Here is a 23,133-nt window from a genome sequence, read left to right as displayed (position 1 = left end):
TAACTGCTAAGCCTACATCTTCCTTCCTTTTATTTTTCAGCTTCCAAAATTTTGTCTCCTCTCCCACTCTTCTGTCCTTGTGGATTTATTCCTTAAAATAAATCCCTCTCTCTCTCTCTTTTTTTTTTTTGTAAGGAAGATCAGTCCTGTGCTAACATCTGCCAATCCTCCTCTTTTATTTTTTTATTGATATTTTAATAGTTTTTAACGTTGTGAAATTTTGGGTTGTACATTTTTGTTTGTCCATCACCATATATACGACTCCCTTCACCCCTTGTGCCCGCCCCCCACCCCCATTGCCCCTGGTAACCACAATGCAGTTTTCTCTCTCCGGGTGTTGGTTTATATTCCACATATGAGTGAGATCCTACAGTGTTTGTCTTTCTCTTTCTGGCTCACTTCACTTAACATAATACCCTCCAGGCCCATCCATGTTGTTGCAAATGGGACGATTTTGTCTTTTTTTTTTTATGGCTGAGTAGTATTCCATTGTATGTATATATGCCACATTTTCTTGATCCAATCATTAGTCGAGGGACGCTTAGGTTGCTTCCACTTCTTGGCTATAGTGAATAATACTGCAATGAACATAGGGGTGCATAAGCCTCTTTGGATTGTTGATTTCAGGTTCGTTGGATAGATTCCCAGTAGTGGGATGGCTGAATCATAGGGCATCTCTATTTTTAATTCTTTGAGGAATCTCCATACTGTTTTCCATAGAGGCTGCACCAGTTTGCATTCCCACCAGCTGTGTACGAGGGTTCCTGTTTCTCCACATCCTCTCCAACATTTGTTGTTTTTTGTCTTGGTGATTATAGCCATTCTAACGGGCGTGAGGTGATATCTTAGTGTTGTTTTGATTTGCATTTCCCTGATGATTAGTGATGCTGAACATCTTTTCATGTGCCTATTGGCCATCTGTATATCTTCTTTGGAGAAGTGTCTGTTCATTTCCTCTGCCCATTTTTTAATCGGGTTGTTTGTTTTTTGTTGTTCAGCTGTGTGAGTTCTTTATATATTATGGAGATCAACCCCTTGTCAGATGTATGTTTTGCAAATATTCTCTCCCAGCTGGTGGGTTGTCTGTTCATCTTGATTCTGGTTTCGTTTGTCTTGTAGAAGCTGTTTAATCTGATAAAATCCCACTTGTTTATTTTTTCTTTAGTTTCCCTAGTCTGGGTAGGCAAGTCATCTGAAAAGATTCCTTTATGACCAATGTCTAATAGTGTGTTGCCTATATTTTCTTCTATGAGTTTTATAGTTTCAGGTCTCACCTTCAGGTCTTTGATCCATTTTGAGTTAATTTTTGTGAATGGCGATAGCAGGTGGTCCACTTTCATTCTTTTGCATGTGGCTGTCCAGTTTTCCCAACACCATTTATTGAAGAGACTTTCCTTTCTCCATTGTATGTTCTTAGCTCCTTTGTTGAAAATTAGCTGTTGGTATATGTGTGGTTTTATTTCTGGGCTTTCAATTCTCTTCCATTGATCTGTGGGTCTGTTTTTGTACCAGTACCATGCTGTTTTGATTACTATTGCTTTGTAGTATGTTTTGAAGTCAGGGATTGTGATGTCTCCTGCTTTGTTCTTTTTTCTTAGGATTTCTTTAGCTATTCGGGGTCTTTTGTTGCCCCATATAAATTTTAGTATTCTTTTTTCTATTTCTGTGAAGAATGTCATTGGGATTCTGATTGGGATTGCATTGAATCTGTAGATTGCTTTAGGTAATATAGACATTTTAACTATGTTTGTTCTTCCAATCGACGTGCATGGGATATCTTTCCATTTCTTTATGTCATCATCGATTTCTTTCAATAATGTCTTGTAGTTCTCATTGTATAGGTCTTTCACCTCCTTTGTAAGATTTATTTCGAGGTATTTTATTCTTTTTGATGCAACTGTAAATGGTATTATCTTTTTGAGCTCTCTTTCTGTTAGTTTGTTATTAGCATACAGAAATGCAACTGATTTTTGTAGATTGATTTTGTACTCTGCAACTTTGCTGTAGTTGTTGATTATTTCTAATAGTTTTCTAACGGATTCTTTAGGGTTTTCTATATGTAAAATCATGTCATCTGCAAATAGTGAGAGTTTCACTTCTTCATTACCTATTTGGATTCCTTTTATTCCTTTTTCTTGCCTAATTGCTCTGGCCAAAACCTCCAGTACTATGTTGAACAGGAGTGGTGAGAGTGGGCAGGCCTGCCTCATTCCTTTTCTCAGAGGAATGGCTTTCAGTCTTTCCCCGTTGAGTGTGATGTTGGCTGTGGGTTTATCATAAATAGTCTTTATTATGTTGAGGTACTTTCCTTATATTCCCATTTTGTTGAGAGTTTTTATCATAAATGGATGTTGTATCTTGTCAAATGCCTTCTCTGCATCTATTGAGATGACCATGTGGTTTTTATTCTTTGTTTTGTTGATGTGATGTATCATGTTGATTGCTTTGCAGATGTTGAACCATCCCTGCATCCCTGGTATAAATCCCACTTGATCATGGTGTATGAGCTTTTTAAAGTATTGTTGTATTTGGTTTGCCAATATTTTGTTGAGGATTTTTGCATCTATGTTCACCAGCGATATTAATTTATTTTGTGAGGAAGATCAACCCTGTGCTAACATTTGCCAATCATCCTCTTTTTTTGCTGAGGAAGACTGGCCCTGGGCTAACATCCACGCCCATCTTCCTCCACTTTATATGGGACGCCGCCACAGCATGGCTTGACAAGCGGTGCGTTGGTGGGTGCCCAGGATCCGAACTGGCAAACACCTGGCTGCCGCAGCGGAGCGTGCACACTTAACTGCTTGTGCCACCGGGCCGGCCCCAAAATAAATCTCTTTACTGTTACTTTTATTGGGATTTCAGGAGAGAGTAGAGACAACTGCACGTTTTCAACCCATTCACAACCGGAAACCGTGAATGAGGATTTTTTGGGAAACAAAATCTGGAACATTGACACATGAGTGAGTATTGTATTGTATTAGGTGGTCGCATCAGTGGGCTATACGCTATTTTAACTGAACTGCCATTGATCAGAAAGTTTTCTGAATCCTGTCTTGGCCTTGCCTTCATAGCCCATGCCATATTCCCTTGAACTTAGCAAAGGTAGAAGATTTTAGATTTTGATAGATTTGACTTTTAGAAACACCAAAATGCCACTTGGAGACTAGACTTGTAAGGATGGCCCATGATTAACCTTGGCTTTCATTAAAAAAATATCTGGCTGATTCTGTAATGGCCACAATAAAGTCAGAAACTGGTTTTTTGAGGGTGGTGTAGAGTGGGGAAGATGTTTTTCAATTTCTTGAGAGTGAAGTTTTAACTGGCAGTGTTTTGAGCAAGGATACCATTATTGAAATAATTCATAGTCTCCTGATATCAACATTCAGTTGTGTTCATAAGCACAAGTTTCTTTTTTTCTTTTTTTCAAGGATCAGTTTTGTAACTCAGTGATCACATCTCATGGTCATTCAGCTAGATTACATTACCCCCATTAGAATACCATGGGTTATGTTTAAAACTTTAAATAAAATATCCTACTTAGAGGTGCAAAACTGTCTTTTAAAAACCAAGACCAGGGGCCAGCCCCATGGCCTAGTGGTTAAGTTTGGCAAGCTCTGCTTCAGCAGCCTGGGTTCAGTTCCCGGTGTGGACCTACACTACTCGTCGATGGCCATGATGTGTTGGTGACCCACGTACAAAATAGAGGAAGATTGGCACAGATGTTAGCTCAGGGCAAATCTTCCTCAGCAAAAAAACAAAACAAAAATAAAATCAGGACCAACATTAGACCATTGACTTTAAGTCTGGGTTTATATTTTTACTTCCTTAGAGCCCAGCATCTTATTCCTACTCAAGACTAACTTTTAAAGAGGGGTCTAATCTAAGTCTTCTAAATGTGAAGCTGATGACTAATCGCACTAGATGTCATTCTATGCTACTTTCCACACCTTTATAGGATCATATTCTTTGAGTGTCCCTTGAGTGCTAAGCATAGTTACTCTATAAGCAATCTTTGCTAGTTGACTGATCTTCAAGAGTTGAACATGCAGCATGCAATTGAGGGATGGAAATGGTCACTCTTCTCTTTACCCCTTTGACCAATCTATCAATTCAAGCTCCTGTTAATTCACTAAGACTGCTGGGGTCCTCCTAGATAGGGATTCTCTTTATAATACCAATATTGGCTAGACCTCTTAAATCATTAAAGATTTAAACTGAAAATCAGTTTTCAGCCTAGAATCTTAGACCTGGAAGGGTTTGTAGAGATGGTTCAATTCACATTTACAGATGAAGAACACAATGGCCAAAGCTGTGAATTGACTTGTCCAAGTTCACATACTAGAACCAAGATGTTGCTTCTAGCTGCAAACGGAAGTAAAATAGTTTTACTTATTTTTATGGACAGTTTGGCCAAGAGTTGATTATTCAAAATCTTTATGAACAAAGTGCATAGGTCCTTATTTTTCTCTTTCTATGGCTAAAGAGGTGGAGAACTGTTTATTCTTTTCAATATTAAAGGGCAAAGATGTAAATAGGGTATAAAATCATATATAAAAAGTGAATCCAATTTTGTAACAAAGAAAAATACATGGAAAAAACACAAGAGAAATAAACATCATTAGAGAGAGAGAGAGAGAGACCTTTTCTAGCTGACCTTCCTTCTGGTTAAATCCATATCAGCAAGGCACATCTCTTTGGGAAGTAGAAGATCAAGTTCACAGGGCTGCAACTGTGCTCAGTACCACATGTAGCAGTAGCCCAGATCTGGTGAGCATAAGGAAGAGCCTTGATTGAAAAATTATTATTTTAAATGAAAACCAGTCCTGCCTTCTTTCTGATTCAGCTAGATGACGTAGCACATTCTCTGATGTCAAGGAGGAAGAACTCCCCTGGTTTGCCTCCTCAAGCAGCAGAGGAAACTGTGAGAGCATCTTTCCTCTGGGGCTGATGATGCTCTCGCCTCCCACCTGGAAGCCGCAGAACAGGCTGAAGGACAAAAATGAACATTAGCAGGCAAAAATTCCAGTGATTTGGGGTCTGAAGTAACCCACAGCCTCACAACTATGGCAAATGCACAACTTTCGGCTGAAGTGGCTCATGGAGTTGGTTGACCAAACAATCCATGTGGTTGGGAAAAAGAAGCTAAATTTGATTGACTTGACCAGTTCCTAAAGCAGCTTGGAGCCTGTGGGGTACAGCCCCAGCCACACCTCTTCTGGGATCTCTAGCTGCCCTTATCAGCAGAGATTGCATTGATTTGCATAATATAAGAAAAAAGAAGCTCCATAAATTGCACTTGGTTCTGTGTCTCTACATGAGCAGCTAGCACATTAGCACAGGGGAAGCTTTTGCAAATGAGAGATTAAATTTCCTTGTTTATGTTGGAAATCTCCCTCGGTCTCTGTCAGCAAATGTGCAGTAACATTCTTTCCGCATTGGGCTGGCTTTCAGTTCGTTTGTTATTTTTATTTCTTTTGTTCTTGCTGCAGGGCTTCAGAGTGACCATCTCTCTCAGGGTAGATAGAAACTCTTGTCCGGGGTGACGGTAGGCTTCCTGGGGGAGGGGTGGGAGTGGAGGGTCGAGCTGCCAGATACGATATAGGATGCTCAGTTTAATCTGAATTTCAGATGAACAATGAACAATTTTTTTTTTTTTTAAGTATAAGTAGGTCCCAAATACTGCATGGACATACTTATCTTAAAAAAGTATTCCTGGCTTACCTGAAATTCACATTGAAGTGGGCGTTCTGTATTTTTATTTGCTAGATTTGGAGAGCTGCAGAGTCTCCTCTGGTATGGGGAGGAAGAGCTTCTGTGCCTGAGACATTCCCAGGGCTGTAGGAGAAGACTGCTTTCCCCACCTTCTTCCTCTTTGCCTGGGACAGACTAGTTTTTTTTTTTTTTTTTTTTTTTGTGCTGAGGAAGATTTGCCCTGAGCTAACATCTGTGCCAATCTTCCTCTATTTTGTATGTGGGTCACTGCCACAGCATGGCCGCTGCTGAGTGGTGTAGGTCCACGCCTGGGAACTGAACCTGGGCTGCTGAGGTTGAGCACGCCAAACTTAACCACTAGGCCGTGGGGCTGGCCACCTGGGACAGACTAGATTTTAACTTGCACATGAGACTTGGTTTCCTTAAGTCTGGGACCAGGGTGAGGAGAATGGAGCACTTGGCTTGGGCACAAACCCAGAAATGAGATAAAGAATACTCTAATGCAATATTTTAAAAAATAAAACTTAAAAAATGAATGATTTTGTCTTTATTAAAATGTTTCATATTTCGTTCTTCATATTTTTTTGACATTAATTCTTACTTTAAGAAATCTTGGGGGCTGGCCCGGTGGCGCAAGTGGGTAAGTGCGTGCGCTCTGCTGTGGCAGCCTGGGGTTTGCCGGTTCGGATCCCTGGCGGGCACTGATGCACCGCTTGTCAAGCCATGCTGTGGCGGCGTCCCATGTAAAGTGGAGGAAGATGGGCACGGATGTTAGCTCAGGGCCAAGCTTCCTCAGGAAAAAAGAGGAGGATTGGCATCAGATGTTAGCTCAGGACTGATGTTCCTCACAAAAAAAAAAAAAAAAAGAAATCTTGCGTGAAAGTATTCTTCATCTTGATCACTGAGTTTTTTGCACCACCATAAATTTTGCTCCCGAGGTGGTGGGGTGGTGGCAGTGTTTAGTGCAAACTTGTGGTACCGCTAAGAACAATGCCAGAATTCTTCATTTAGAATTAAAATATGAGTTTTTCACTGTGTTAGATTTCTATTTACACATAGATTTGAAGAAGCCTGTGGTCTTCCCTTGTCAGTTTTAATGCAGTGGTTACTTTGAACTTGACTGAACTTGCTTACTTCCATTGCCCCACCTTTGTCTAGGAAAATAATTTTTGGTCCTGACTGCCTTCTTTCAAGATAATGGAGATTCCTGTCTCTCTCATCACTTTAGATCTGAGGATAACATCTGAAGATAAGACCCTGGCTTTGTCCAGTGGCAGAATCTTTCTGAAGAAGCTTGGAGACTGTTGGGTTTGGATGCGTGGAGGCAGGACGTGTTGAATTTTGATATACTCTTATTGAGTATTTAAGATGGTCTTTGTGAGTTACCGTTCAAAAGATGTTCCAATGTTATATTTACTTGATTATTGTATATGCATGACATAAGTGCTGTTTAGCAATACAAGCAATTGGCATCCTTGGTGTGAGGGTTTTGTTAATATTTGTGCTCTGTAGTATCTAGGAATCCTGGATAACCGTGGGTTATGCAACTCGTGGTTGTTGTACATAAACCCAGTATTTTACACTCGCCACGTGCAATAAATGTAGTCAAATGTTAGTAAATTATATCACCCATTTGACTAAGAAAGGCATGCAATGTTCACACAGTAATAATGTGCACACATGCACACATACTCTATCTTCCTTTTTCTCTCCAATGTGTAAACATTTAAAAGCAGAGATTATTAGAAGATTAAAAAATACGGAAGAGAAAGAGGCCAGGGGCAAAACTGACGCGAGTTTAACAAATGGATGAAAGCATGAGTGAACACAGATGCTCCTGGTGCACGATGGTGCACACACAGGGAATAGGGTGTAGAGAAGATCCCAGCTGAGGAGGGGCAGTGATGGTCTGTCTCATCGGCCTGGTGGTGGCTGAAGGCGCTCTGACTCCAAGTCCAGTGGCCTTGTAGTGATGAATAACTCAGATTTGAGTTACTACCCCCTATACTCAACCATTGCTTTTGGTTTTGCATCATTTAATATCTTCTCAGTATTCTGGAGAAGAGTGAATCAGCTGGCCTATTTAGAAAATAGAGATTATCTCAAAAATCAATCTGATGTATGACATTTTTGCAGATGGTGTGCATTCAACTTAAAAGTTTTTAAATGAGCAACAACAGTAGGATGATACTCTTTGATTGAACAATTTCATTTTCATGAGTTTATCCTAAGAAACTTGAATTTGAACAAAGAGTAATTGACAATAATGTTCACTACAGAGTTGTTTATAATAGTAAAAAACTGCAAACTATCTAAAGACAATAATAGAGGAATTGTTAAGTAAATGATGGAACAATTGTATGATGAAATTGCAGGCAGTCAGTAAAAAAGCATGTTGTAAAAGAATATTTAATAACACGGGGAATGTTCATTTTATTGTATTGTTAGATAAAAAAAGATTACAAAAGAATGAAGTATTATTACATTAAAAAAATCTATCATCTATGTATATTTATCTATCTATTTTTGTATTTATCTGTCTCATCTATTTATCTCATCTATCTATGTATCTATATATGTATGCATGTATCTATGTACCTATGTATCTGTGTATCTCATCTAATCTACTTGTATAAAGGGAGGGGAAACCTAGGCACTATAACAAAATGTTGAAAGCAGCAGTTTTCACGTGGTGGTGGGATTATAGATGGTTTTATTTTTCTTCTTTACAGTTTTCCCTATTTTTGTTTTTTGTAATAAGCATATATTATTTTTATCATTATAGAAAAATTAAAGCCATTTCATTTTTTAAGAAAAAAATCCATATTATAAAATAGTTATGTGGAAAGAGATCTGAATGTGTGTGTATGTCGTACATAGAATACAGATTGTAAAGATATAAACCAAGATATAAACCAAGATGTATGCATTTTCTATGTGTGATAAAATTTCAGAAGGTTAAAACGGTTTTTGGTGTCTTGCACATTTTCCACAATAAACGTGTATTATTTTTGAAATCAGAAAGCAAGGTAAGATAAAATGAGTCCACAAGTAACAGTGGAAAAAGGAATGTATTTAAATTATATGTAATAGGGGGCCGGCCCGTTGGCTTAGCGGTTAAGTGCGCGCGCTCTGCTACTGGCGGCCCGGGTTCGGATCCCGGGCACTCACTGATGCACCGCTTCTCCAGCCATGCTGAGGCGGTGTCCCACATACAGCAACTAGAAGGATGAGCAACTATGACATACAATTATCTGGGGCTTTGAGGGGGAAAAAAAAAAGGAGGAAGATTGGCAATAGATGTTATCTCAGAGCCAGTATTCCTCAGCAAAAAGAGGAGGATTAGCACAGATGTTAGCTCAGGGCTGATCTTCCTCACAAAAAGAAAAAAAAATTATATGTAATAATATTCTTTTTCTCCGTATCTTTTCATGAAAGACTTTTAGCAATTTTATAAGAAAGCTACATATAAAAGATAGTGCAAACTTTCAATTATTCTTATACCTGGAGCAATGCATAGACTTCTGTCTACTGTCTTTTCATGAGCATTTTCTCCATCCCATAGGTAGTGGCTAGAAAAAATTTCTAAAGTACACAGACATGATCAGGCCAAATCTCTGCTTAAAAACTTATAAATTCCTATTATAATCAGAATAAAGTCCACCTTCTTTTGCCCTTATTTAGGGCTCTTTGCTGTCTTGTGGCAATCTAGTTTTCTTTTCTTCTTTCAGACTCTACAAAGTTCATTTATTCATCAACCAATATCTGACGAATTCTTATTTTGTGTAGGACACCCTGCTGGGTGCTGACATTCATAGTTTGTTCTGGTCAAACTAGACAATTCAGCTTCCTCATTTATGATCTGTGATTACTCATCACTGTTTTCTTTTAAGCCACTTTCTTTTCATGGATGTTCTTTTCTCCAACCATATGGAGAATTCCAACCATATTGGAACAAACCATAGATGTCACCTACTAGTTCTAGCTGGTGATGGTTCTTTTTTCTGAATAATTCCTTGTTTGTACATTTCTTACAGCTCTATCACACCCTGCCTTGTACTATAGCTGGCATGGACTTTCCGTGTCACTGTGATTATTATGCTGGGGCAGGGGCAGGGTTGGGCCATGGCGGGGTAGAGATGGGGGGAAGCTCCTGGGAAAGGTGGGTATGTTAGAATCTCTGCTGGGCCAGGCCTGTGGTGGTTCAAAATAACATATTAAAAATAACCATTGCTTCAGTTTATTTTTAGTTTTGGTATGAAATTTGTTTGGACTTTTAAAATCAGAGCATCAAAAGGGACGTGAATTAAATATTATGAGCTGCCCCGCTTTATAAGATTGTGTGGATGTCTTCATAGCTGTTGAATGAATGAATGTGAAAGACCGAATGGAGAACTCCTTTTTCCCCATAGTTTACATTAGGGTTCACTCTTGGTGTTGTATGTTCTATGAGTTTGGACAAATGTGTAATGACATGTGTCCACCATGGTATTATCATATAGAGTAGTTTCACTGCCCTAAAACTCCTGGGTGCTCCACCTGTTCATCCCTCCCTCCCCTCAGCCCCTGGCAATCACTGCTCTTTTTAGTGTCTCCATAGTTTTTCTATGCATAGTTTTACTGCTCTGTAGAACGTCATGTAGTTGGAATCACCTGGGCTGTAGCCTTTTCAGATTGACTTCTTTCACTTACTAATGTGCATTTAAGGTTCCTCCACGTCTTTTCATGGCTTGATGGCTCATTTGTTTTTAGCACTGAATTATACCCCATTGTCTAGATGGACCAAGTTTGTTTATCTCTTCACCTACTGAAGGACATCTTGGTTGCTTCCAAGTTTTGGTAATTATGAATAAAGCTGCTACAAACACCCATGTGCAGGTTTTTGTGTAGACATATGTTTCCAACTCCTTTAGATAAATGCTAAGGAGCATGATTGCTGAATAGTATGGTGAGAATAGAACCACCAAACTATGTTCCAAAGTGGCTGTACCATTTTGCATTCCTACCAGCCATAAATGAGCCCTCCCGTTGCTCCACATCCTCACCAGCATTTAGTATTGTCAGTTTTTAAAACTTTAGCCAGGGGCTGGCCCTGTGGCTTGGTGGTTAAGTGCGCACGCTGCGATGCTGGTGGCCTGGGTTCGGATCCCGGGTGCGCATCGAGGCACCACTTCTCCGTTCATCCTGAGGCCGAGTCCCACATACAGCAACTAGAAGGATGTGCAGCTACGACATACAACTATCCACTGGGGCTTTGGGGGGAAAAAATAAAATAAATAAAATCTTTAAAACTTTAGCCATTCTAATAGGTATATAGTGGCATTTCATTGTTGTTTTAGTTTGCATTTCCCTGATGCCGTATGATGTTGAACATCTTCCCATATGCTTATTTTCCACCTGTATATCTTCTTTGGTGAGGTGTCTGTTCAGCTCTTTTGCTCATTTTTTACTTGGGTTATTGGTTTTCTTATTGAATAACCACTTTTGATCACAGTCTGTCCATGTGTGTGATGGGCAATGAGTTCCAATGCTTCTGAGTTTCGGTGACCTAAAGGTGATCTTGTCCATCACTGATTTGCTGAAAATGACAACTTCTTACCAAGCAGGGTTTTTGAGATGAACTTAGTGTTAATTTTTGGTTTTCCACTGCAACCTGACTTTCTTCTCCCTCCCTACCCTCAGTGTGACCTTGTAACTGAGTGGAAACCCAAAGGTAGATTGTAATCCTAAGACATCTGTATTGAGCTCCTTGAAACCCCAGACTCTCTTATATCTGGGCTGTTGTACATGCTGCCCTTTGGCCTGAACACGCTCCTTCCTTCTGTCCACCCCAATGGCCCGCCTGTCCCAATTTGCTTTGCTGGCTAATTCATACTCATCTTCCAGGGCATCTTTCCAGACACTTTCTTCCCAAAACCAGAGTAGGGACTTCTCAACTCTCCATCAGGTCCTTCTTCTGTCCAAGCATCTATCCCAGGCTATTGTAATTGCCTTCCTTCCCTGCAGATCAGGGTTGGTAGCTGCTGAAAGCAGGTTGAATTCTGGCAACCTGTCTTGTTAACTTTGGTATCCTCAAAGTCTAATAACGATGAAGGAAAAATGAGTTAAATGAATTCATTCATTCAACAAATATTTATTGAGCACCGACTGTGTGCTAGGATTTGTTTTATTTGCTTTGGATAGATCCACACACAAAATGGGCAAAGATTCATTCCCACTAGCAACTTATGTTCTCACGGGAAAGAATTTCTATTTGACCCAGTGAGTGTAAATTAAAATTCCAGAGGGACGAGAAGGAGCTTTACGTTCACTTAGTTACAATGTTACCATGACTTTGCAAGATTGAAAATGCACCCATGATTCCAAGTCTCTTCATAGCTTGATAGCTCATTTCTTTTTAGCACTGAGATTACAGCTCAAGTGATGAGTTCTGCCTCTCCAAGACAGAGTCAGAAGTTGCCCTCCTAGTTCCCTTTTCAGCTAGGGTTTCATTAGTCAGACACAGCCACACAGGAGACTTAGATTTAGAAGAGAGCTTCGGGTGGCTGGAGATGCGGCACAGAACTGGTTTGCGGGGGTGGAGGATAGTGGAGATGTTGGGTCCTGCTGAGCTGCTGGTGGGAAGCTGGCCTCCGTGGAATGTGCACATTGGTCCAGTGTTCCGAGACTGTTCCTGCAGCGCTTTGGAGGGACAATTTGGGGAGTGTTCTTGGCTGGATATCTTTTGAGCCTGAATATCTGGCCCTCCTGGAGCTTGTATAAGCTATTTTTTTAATATTTAAATATTTAAAGGCTACTAGCCTTTAAAAATTTTCTGCTCTGGTCAGTTAGAATGGGTTTATGGCTTGCAACAAAGAACCCTGGTGGATGCAGACCTCTCTCCTGGGTGTACCAGTAGCCTGGTCCTTCCCGCCCATGCTGTATGTAATCAGGAATGACTGCACAGAGGTGACCTCAACCAGCTGCGGATCCTGCCAGGGCTGTCTCTCTGTTGGGAATTAGGGATCTCCCAGCCCCGAAGGGTAGCAGCTGCAATAAGAAAGGTAACATACATTGGGCTGAAATCCAAATTTTTATATATGTAATTACGCCAGAATTCAGGTCAACCTCTAGGCTGGGTTGACTCATATTCCATGATATATTGGAAGGAAAGCACAATCGAGCTGCCATTGTGGCAATTTTTCCCTGTGCTTTGAAATGTCGTTTAATTATTTGTACCCTTCCATTTGACTGCAAATTACTCTGCTCTTCCCAGTATCACCCTTTACCTGCTTGAAAAATGAATACCCTAAATGATTAGGAATGAAGGACTATGATTAAATTATGGAAAGTTGTAATGGACACTTTGAGAATGGCGGGAGTTGGCGCTTTTCCAAAACCAACTCAAAGTTTCAAACTATTAAAAAGTGTGAGGTGGACAAATTTGTCAGTTGTGCCTCAAGATCATCTGACAAGATCATGGCTACATCCTAGCTAGAAAAACCCTGACTTGAGCATTTTTGTTGGTTCTGGGTTTTCAATGCTGAAAACTTCCCTACCTCATCTCCTCTCTTTTCCCAATGCCTCCAGGACTCTCTGAGTTATGAGACATGGTGTGGCTAACTCAAAGCTCTTGTTAGTTGCCTTGTCAGAAACACTTACTGGGGAAAAAAAGTATGACACATTAACATAAAGTCAGGAAACGGCACATGGAAGCCAAAAATTCCCTCTGCCAGTGAAATTCTCTTTTTTCATTAGTTACCTAGCTCATGGTGGATGAAAATGCGGAAGCTTCTAGGTTTAGAGCTCTGTTGAGGGCAATTAAATTTCTGGGTCTCACTGTCATTAGAGTTCACCTCTGTTAGTTTCACTTTTATACCTTCCAAATTTTATAGTCCATTCTCCCATCCTTAGAACACACTCGGTTGCCTTCAACGTCCTTTGAAAACTCGAACTCACACTTTATAACTTAAAAGGGGGGAGAGGGAGAACATCACAGTCAATATTTTTAATTTTTCTTGACACTATCTTTTACACGCCTGTCTTGCTTTCTTTGGAATCCTTCTTCCCAGTCAGTCAAAGGTCCTCCTCTTGGTGGTATTTCCTGTGTTCTCCCGAATCCCCGGCCAGGAAGGAGTTATGGCGAAATTGTCAACTTGTTAATTATAGTAGAGCATAATGATGACTGTATTACATTAGTCATAAAGGGTTCCAGGGTCAGAAAGTGGTCTCGCATCAACTTTCTGACGGTTTACTTTACAAGTTGGTTTTTGAGGAATAAATGAGAATTTTCCCACGTCAGCTTTAAGAAGTGGTACCTTAGGCACCTGCCATTCTCTATGCTTTAGCCTGCTCACCGCTTTGAGGGGTGGGCTCAGGATGAGACAGTTCACAAGCCTTCACCTTGTAAAGGCCGTCCTTGAGCACATGGATGAGTGAGTACTACAGGACAGTAGGCCCACTGAATAAAGATTCAGAGAAGGACGTGAAGAAACATAGGAGGCTCCACAAATATTTGTTGAATGAATTTTGTCGAATGACTGAGTTGACTTTACTGTGAGGTGAACCGGGTCACCTCTTGAATATATGAGCACTTTCCCAGACCAGGGGACCTGGCTTCTTCAAGTCCTTGAGGATGCTGACCCCTCTGCCGTTGGATGTGCACCTGTTCCTACTTCATTTTGCACAAACTGTACAGTCTAAATGCCCATGGACTGTCAGATTTTTAAATTTTATTATAAGATTTTATTTATTTATTTATTTATTTATTTATTTATTTTTTAAAGATTTTATTTTTATTTTATTTTTTCCCCCCAAAGCCCCAGTGGGTAGTTGTATGTCGTAGCTGCACATCCTTCCAGTTGCTGCATGTGGGACTCGGCCTCAGGATGAACGGAGAAGTGGTGCCTCGATGCGCACCCGGGATCCGAACCCGGGCCACCAGCATCGCAGCGCGCGCACTTAACCACCAAGCCACAGGGCCGGCCCTAAGATTTTATTTTTTTAGAGCAGTTTTAGGTTCATAGCAAAATTGAGTGGAAAGCATAGAGATTTCCCATATAACTCCTGTCTCTACGCATGCACAGCTTCCCCCATTATCAACATCCCCCACCAGAGCGGGACATTTGTTGCAATCAATGAACCTATGTTGACGGATCACTATCACCCAGAGTCCATAGTTTACATTAGGGCTCTCTCTTGGTGTTGTACAGTCTATGGGTTTGGACGAATGTATAATGACATATATCCATTATTATAGCGTCCTACACAGTATTTTCATTGCACTAAAATTCTTCTGTACTCCACCTATTCGTTCTTCCTCTCTCTCCCCTCCCTCCACCTCCAACCTCTGACAACCACTGATCTTTTTACTGTCTCCATAGTTTTGCCTTTTTCAGTTGGAATCGTACAGTATGTAGCCTTTTCAGACTGGCTTCTTTCACTTAAATATGCATTTAAGTTTCCTCCATGTCTTTTCTTGGCTTGACAGCTCATTTCTTTTTAGCACTCAATCATATCCCATTGTCTGGATGGACCTTGGTTGTTTCCAAGTTTTGGCAGTTGTTAATAAAGCTGCTATAGTATCTGTGTGCAGGTTTTTGTGTGGACATAAGTTTTCAACTCCTTTGGGTAAATACCGAGGAACACGATTGCTGAATTGTGTGGTAAGAGTATGTTTAGTTTTATAAGAAACTGCCAAACCATCTTCCAAAGTGGCTGATCCATTTTTCATTCCCACTAGCAATGAATGAAAGTTCCTGTTGCTCCAGATCCTCGCCAGCATTTGGTGTTGTCAGTGTTCCAGATTTTGGGCATTCTAATAGATGTGTCGTGGTATCTTATTGTTGTTTTAATTTGCACTTCCCTGATGACACGTGATGTGGAACATTTTTTCTTTTCTTTTTTTTGTTAAAACTTCAGTGTAGGGGCCGGCCCGGTGGTGTAGTCGTTAAGTTCATGTGCTCCGCTTTGGCAGCCCGGGGTTTGCAGGTTCAGATCCTGGGCACAGACATATACACCACTCATGAAACTATACTGTGGCAGCGTCTCCCCCACACACAAAAATAGAGGAAGATTGGCACAGTTGTTAGCTCAGCGACAATCTTCCTCACCAAAGGGGAAAAAAAAAGCTTCAGTACATGGTTGTGTATTCTAGTTGTTAGTTTAATTCTCTTTGTGAGCCACTGCCACAGTAGGACAACCAATAGATGGGTGGTGTGGCTCTACGACCAGGAAACAAACCCGGGCCACGGCGGTGAGAGGACTGCATCTTCACCTCTAGACCACCAAGGCTGGCTCTGGAGCACGTTTTCATGTGCTTATTTGCCATCTGTGTATCTTCCTTGGTGAGGTGTCTGTTCAGGTATTTGGCTCATTTTTTAATCAGGTTGTTTGTTGTCCTACTGTTGAGTTTTAAGAGTGTTTCTGCAAATATTTTCTCCCAGTCTATGGCTTGTCTTCTCATTCCCTTAAAGATTTTTTTTTTTCCTAAAGAGAAAGATATTGTGTTTTTGGTGTATTTTATCTATAGGCTCTGTTGGACTAGATGTTGTGAGTACTCACTTAAAAAAGGTAAAATTATTATCTTTGATATAAAATATAAAACTTTGGTCACTCTTCCTGTGAGTAGAGTTACTGTCACCTATACTCTTACAACTGGGCACTTGTACCTTCAGACTAATCAAGCCACAAGCAAATCCAACCAATCAGAAAACAGAGGCAACTTGATTGTCAGTATCACTCAGACGATTGTTTATGCATCCGTTAGAACGCAGTAAACAAATTGTAGCGCCTTATATGTGGCCCTATACCAACAACATATATTAGTGCTTTATTATGTTCTCCAGTACCTGCAGCTCTCTTAGCGTGTTATTAGTAGTCATCCTTCCCTACCTCTGGTACTATCTCACAGCCTTGATTTTTTTGTTCCATCTTCTAAACTTCAGGATAAGGAGTATAAGCCAAAGGGATTATCCAATTGGTAAAAGTGAATTGATTACTAATTAATAGTAATAACATAATAGCATGCCTACTGTAAAAATACATTAGGTCATGCCCAAAGGGTAAAAACGGGTGACTTGAGGAATGCAACTTCCCTCCTGCAGGCCTGTTGCCTGGAGCCATGCCAGCTCTCCATCTGCTCGGTGGCATTTTCTTTCCTCCGTCATCTCCAAAGGCTGCTGCTTCAAGCTCTGACAAGAGAGGGGGAAGCTTTAGGGTGACTGTCAGAGAAAGCCAGAAAGGAGAAGGGGAGTCCTTTGAAGTCAACACATGATGGGCTTACACACAAAGGAAATTGGGGCTCCCCACAACCATTAAAAAGATTATTTCACAACACATTTAACCACCAAAGGAGCCTTCGTAAAAGCTGGTATGGAGGTAGTTCTGGGTTGGTTCTGCTTCTATTTACATGAGTGCCACTCTTTTCCAATTCCTGCTCTGTGTTTTTTCTTCTTGAGTCCAGAAGTAGTAGTCAGGATGCTACTGCCTGGATGACCTTAATGTCGCTCAGAGTGAACGCTGTTTCTGTTTTTGACATTTTCTTTGAAGTGGTGGGTTTGTCAGTGTTGAAAACACAAATACAAATCAATAACAGTTGGTATCTGCCTACTAGTTTTTCGTTATTATCTACAAGAATCCTTTTGGAAAATAATGGAATTAAATGTTTCCTTGAGGGTCTCTTTATGAGTTTTTCTCTTTATACTTTCATCAATTAGGGCTTTATTAGTGTCCTCAAGTATCTCAAACTCTCTTTTAGCATGTTATATTATAAACTCTCTCGTAGCTCATCTCTTTTTCGCTTCTGTTACTATTCCATAGCCTCGATTTTTTGTTCCACCTTTGAAACTTCATAATGGCAATGGGGTTATCCAATCAACTCACAAACCAATTGCCTAACCCAATGAGAGATAAGTGCCAAGTGCCACAAAAAGAGAGCTGAATATTCAAAAGGCTCCCGGGTTCCTGTAAATCTGGTGGCCAGATATGATGAGTTGTTGCCTCTTTGTTTGCTAGCCTTAAATAGAGAGCTGTCCCCACTGCAGCCATTGGGAACGTACTTGAGAGGATTTTAAGTAAATACCATCATGAGGCCAGTGTGTGCGAACTGTCAATTTGTATTTATATGATGTGTGACTGTGCTGAAGCAGGCACCATGAATCATTCAGGATTACCCTTATGGAGAGCCTCTAATTCTGCCTGAAGGATTAGGGAAACAGGGTTCAAATGCTATTTATCAGCCTTGTCATTCAGGGAGCACCAGTAAAGTCACCCAGTGCCTGACCTATAGTTGAAACACTCCATTTCCAAGTCTCAGAGAAAGGTCACCTAAAGGTAAAGGAATATTTTTGTCAAGGTGGCAGGGCCATGCTCCCTAAGCTGGTTTGGGAAAATACTTTCCGGGGACAGAAGAGAGGGGAGAAGGAGGAACTTGTAGAACATGAAAGAAGGGAGATGGTTCAATGCTCTGGGCTTTTCTAAAAGAAATGTCTTCCAGAATGATAGATACTAAGGCCACTTTTAAGAATAATCTTACTGAATGCAGTGTTAAAGTCTTCCCAAAGGAGAATAAGTTCACCATCAAGTGGTTGCTAAACAGGTAAGTAAGGAGGAAATTTTTGAACACGTGGTTTGGAACTCCCTTCCTTTTCTGTCTTCTTACTTCAGTGTCATTGAATAATAACCGGATCTTTGTGGTGCTCAGCAACCTTATCTTTATTCTCCACTAATTGCTCTGGGTGTGTGGGTTGATATTGAACATATTTAAATATCGAACCAAACTTTTACAGGGAGTGGACTTCATTGAATCATCAAGAAGGAGAATGGGAATAATGAAGTTCAACATCAAGAATAAAATAGCCTAGGTTTAGGATTTTTCATTTGATGGTTGGCTTCAGTTACTTGTACCATCTGTTGTGCAGTTATTGTGAGGATATTTTCATCACTGTTGTGTTATCAACAGCTTTTGACACAGTAGGTTGCTCCTTGAAACACTTTTTCGACTTCTTTCAGGGCGTACATACGCTTTTGGTTTTCCTTCTACCTGCGGGCTGCTCAATCCCAGTCTCCTTTGCTGCTGCTTCTCATCTCCCCAGATTCTTAATGTCAGAGTGCCCTAAGACTCCTTCCTTGGACCTCTTACATTCTCTATCTGTGCCTTTGGTGATGTCATCTTGTCTCATGGTTTTAAACATCATCTATACACTGAGGACTCCCAAATTGAGAAGTGCTCCAGCCTGGACCTCTCTTCTGAACTCCAAACTTGCATTTCTGCCTGCCGACTCGAGATTGCCACTTGGTTTCTCAAATTTAACGTGTCTAAAGCTGAATTCCAAATTGTCACCTCTGCAAATCCACTCCCACCACTGCCTTCCCCATCTCAGTTCGTGGTAACTCTATGCCAGAAATTGTTTATACCCCAACGCAGATCTCTCTCATGAGCTCCAGACTCGTATATTCAGTCACCGGCTTGACATCTTTACTTGAATGTCTGATGGACATCCCAGACTTAACATATCCAAGGATAACACCTCCAAACCTGCTCCACTTGCCCTCTCCCCCTTCTTGGTTGATGGCAATTCCACCCTTTTAGTTGCTTGGGTCAAAAATCTTGGAGTCATTCTTGACTCCTCTCTTTCTCTCACACCCACGTCCAATCTGTCAGCAAATTCTGTTGGTTCTGCTTTCAGAATATATCTAGAATTTTACTACCTCTCATTCCTCCACCTTGCTTCAAACCATCATCATGTCTCACTTGAATTATTGCCAATAGACTCCTAACTGGTCTCCCTGCTTCCACTCTTCCTCCTCTATGCTCCCTTCTCAATTCAGCGGCCAATGTGTGACCCTTTAAAAAATCTCCTCTACTCAAAACCTTCCAATGGTTTCCCACCAGGATTCTCACTTTAGTCTGAAGGACCCTTACCCACTCTTATTGCTTTGAACTTACCAACTACTCACGTTGGCCTCTTTGCTGTTTCTTAAACATGGATGCATAAGCTCCTACCTTAGGGCCTTTGCACTTGTGTTCTTTCTACCTCCAGAACTCTGCTCAGATATCTCGGTGGCTAGCTCTCTCGCCTACTTCACTTCTTTGCTAATGTGTACTGAATGCATCTTGTGAGACTGGACCCCCACTAGGAATGTGACATCATTTCATATAGTCCTCACACTACTGTATGGAAAGATAGATTTCCACATAGTAGTGCATATAACATCTTTGTGAAAATATTAAATCAATGTATTTGCATTCCTAGTAATCTCATAAGTTTTCCTGATTCTCCATAGCTTCACCTGTTGAAATAGAGACATGTGTTGCTTCAGGTGGAGGATGGTATAATCTAGAAGAATGAAGTTGGCATTGCTCAGCCTTGAGGTTGAAGATTGGCCCTTTTAAATCCATAGCAGGACAATAGTATAAAAATAAGTGCTTTTGATTTGCAAAATCCATGTTGTATGGAGCAAGAAAGGCTAGTTTTTAACCTCCAAATGTGGGTTTGAGGTTGTCCAATTAAATCCAGAATAGCATCCCACTGCCCCAGGCATAATGTGGGGAGACTGCCAGCTTCTCAGAGAGGGCCAGTGTTTGGCGTGGGATCAGTGGAGTAAAATATGATACTCTACCTTCATGGGTAAGGTGGTCAAAGAAATTTTGAGGGAAATATTATAACTTACAACAGGACACCCTTGATATAAAGCACCTTCTTGTATCACAGATTCAGTTTCACCATGAGTCAGATTAGCTTCCCAACGTATATAATGAGGTAGGGTCCATGGATCCCACCATTATACTGGAAGCCTATGATACTGGGGCTCTAGACAGCTCCAATATTAGCATTGAAATAGGATTGATGCTTTAGGTGGCCTCATATTCTTGGCATTATATATGTAGTATAATATACCTAATATATCATATACATAACCCCATGGGAATCATATGAAGAGTTAGGAATACATACATATATTTCTTCTAAAGGAAATAGAGAATTTCCTCAAAATCCTTTCTTGTTGTTGTTATCATGACTTACGCCTTGATGATCATTTTTGTACATAAATCTTGGTTTGTATTTTGGATTGTTACCTTACCATAGATTCTTAGAAGTGAAAAGACTGAGTCAAAATACTTTTAAGAGCATTTTTAGGTACTTGACGCATACTACTAAATTGTGTTCTAATTTGCATTCTCTCTGGTTTCTATGATTTAGAATAAAGAGGAGACTGTAAAGCTACATAGTTATCCCCAAAATGGGAGGTGACCTTTCAAACACCATAACCAAGAAGCCAAGGGCATTAAGGGATGTAAGCATTAATACCTTGGTGAACTTATAAGTTTTTGCATGAAAGAATAACTGAGCAGAACACAGGAGAATCATAAACTGGGGACAGGAAAGTAAAGCAGGATGTAGTTAATTTTAAAAGAATGGGTTTTGAAGTTCAAGGATGGAAGAGTCCATAACTGCAAACAACAAATGACTGTGTATGTATTATTATTTCCATTTTTACAGATGAGGAAATGAAAGAGGTTTGAGTTATTGTGACCAAGGTCACAGACCGTAAGAGTTAGAGATGGGATTCCAATCTGGGCCTTTGTTCTCTGTTCTTGGCCTGTATCACCTCTCAATGTTTATGTATTTTGTTTCCACTACTTAAAGGGTTAAGGCTAAGCAAGATGATTTGGGTGAAATATATTCTCTTCTAGCATATTCAGCTATGGAACAACTGGCCAAGACCAACCTTGCTTTGATATTGAAGGCAACTGGAAAGCTCACATAATTGGTTGGTTAGCATAGTAAGACCTGTGGTAAATTCATCCTGCCACCTGTTTCTGTACAGCCTGTGAGTTTAGAATGGTTTTTTATTTTTAAATGGTTGAAAAAAATTTTTAAAACCAATACTATATACTATAATACTATTTCATGACTCATAAGAAAATTACATGAAATTGAATTTTCGGTATCCATAAAAAAAGTTGTATTGGAAGACACGCGTGTCCATTCATTTACGTAATTGAGTAGTTACCACAGAGATCTTATGGCCTGCAGGTCTACAATTTTTATTATCTGGCCTTTCACACAGAAAGTTTGCTGACCCATGGTTTAGTTCATAGATCTCATGTCTCAATGATCCAGATTCTAATGATGTCTAAAAGCTCTGTGCATGTAAAATTACACCAACACTGACAGTCCTGTTTTCTACTTATCAATATGTTCTTTAAACGTTCTTTGTGTCTGGTTATTGAGCCAAGAAGAAATCAGAGATTGTGCCACTTCATCTTCAGGGTATGTTCCATATCCAAGAACCATATTGCCATAATGTACCAGCCATGAAAAACCTCAACGATTTGGTTTAGAAAAGGTTTGGAACTGCCCAAGGTCACTTGAGAACCAGATATCATTTTGCATCTTTTTGGCGTTGGAATATACTTGTCAGCAAAAGGACTGATGAGGTGGACGCGAATGTCCATGTTAAATCTATGGCTAAACAGAGTGTGTGCTTTAGGGTATTCTATTGTGTGAATATACCACAATTTGTTTATCTGTTCTATTGTCGTGCATTTGGATTACATTCAGGTTTTTGCTATACAAACAATGCTGCTGCGAACATTGTTACACATGCTTCTAGAATGTGTGCACAAGTTTCTCTAGGGTATAAACTCAGAAGTGGAACTCCCGGATTGTATAGCATGCACATGTCCACTTTTGCTAGGTACTGTTGACCAATTTTTTCTAAACTGATTGTACCTATTTACACTTCCACTGCCAGTGTATGAGATTTTCTGTTGCTCTCAGTCGTTGCCAACTTGCGACATTTTCAGACTTTAACCATTTTTGCCAATCTGGTTTTACTATGCATTTCCCTGATTACTAATGAGGTTGAGCTTCTTTTCAATGTTTATTGGCCGTTTAGATGTCCCTTTTGTGAAGTCTTTTGCCCATTTTCCAAATTGATTATCTTTTGTTTATTGATTCATAGGAGTTCTTTATATACTCTGGATATTAGCCCATTATTGATATTTCAAAGATCACTTCTCTTGTCTTTTCACTCTTTAAGGTGTCTTCTGATGAACCAGAAGTCTTGATTTTGGTGTGGTTGAATTTAACAATTTTTTCCTTTGTGGTTCGTTTTTATATGTCTTGTTTTAAAAAGTATTTTCTACCTTGAGGTCATCAAGATATTTTCCTTCTAAATGTTGTATAGTTTTGCCTTTTACATTTAGGTATTTAATTAACCTGGAATTGGCTTTTGTGTCTGGTATATTTCTTAATTTCTAAATACTTAGGGGTTTTCTAGTTATCTTTTTGTTTTTAATTTGTAGTTTAATTACATTCTGCTAAGGTAACAGGATTGCTATGATAATATTTGAAATTGGTTGAAACTTGCTTTATAGCTCAGGAGATGGTCAAATTTTCAAAAAAGCTTGAAAAGAACCTATATTCACCA

Source organism: Ceratotherium simum, chromosome 32 (genome assembly GCF_057802395.1).
Source record: "Ceratotherium simum simum isolate JZ-2026a chromosome 32, ASM5780239v1, whole genome shotgun sequence".
Lineage (NCBI taxonomy): Eukaryota > Metazoa > Chordata > Mammalia > Perissodactyla > Rhinocerotidae > Ceratotherium > Ceratotherium simum.
Note: the sequence above shows the minus strand (reverse complement) of the source record.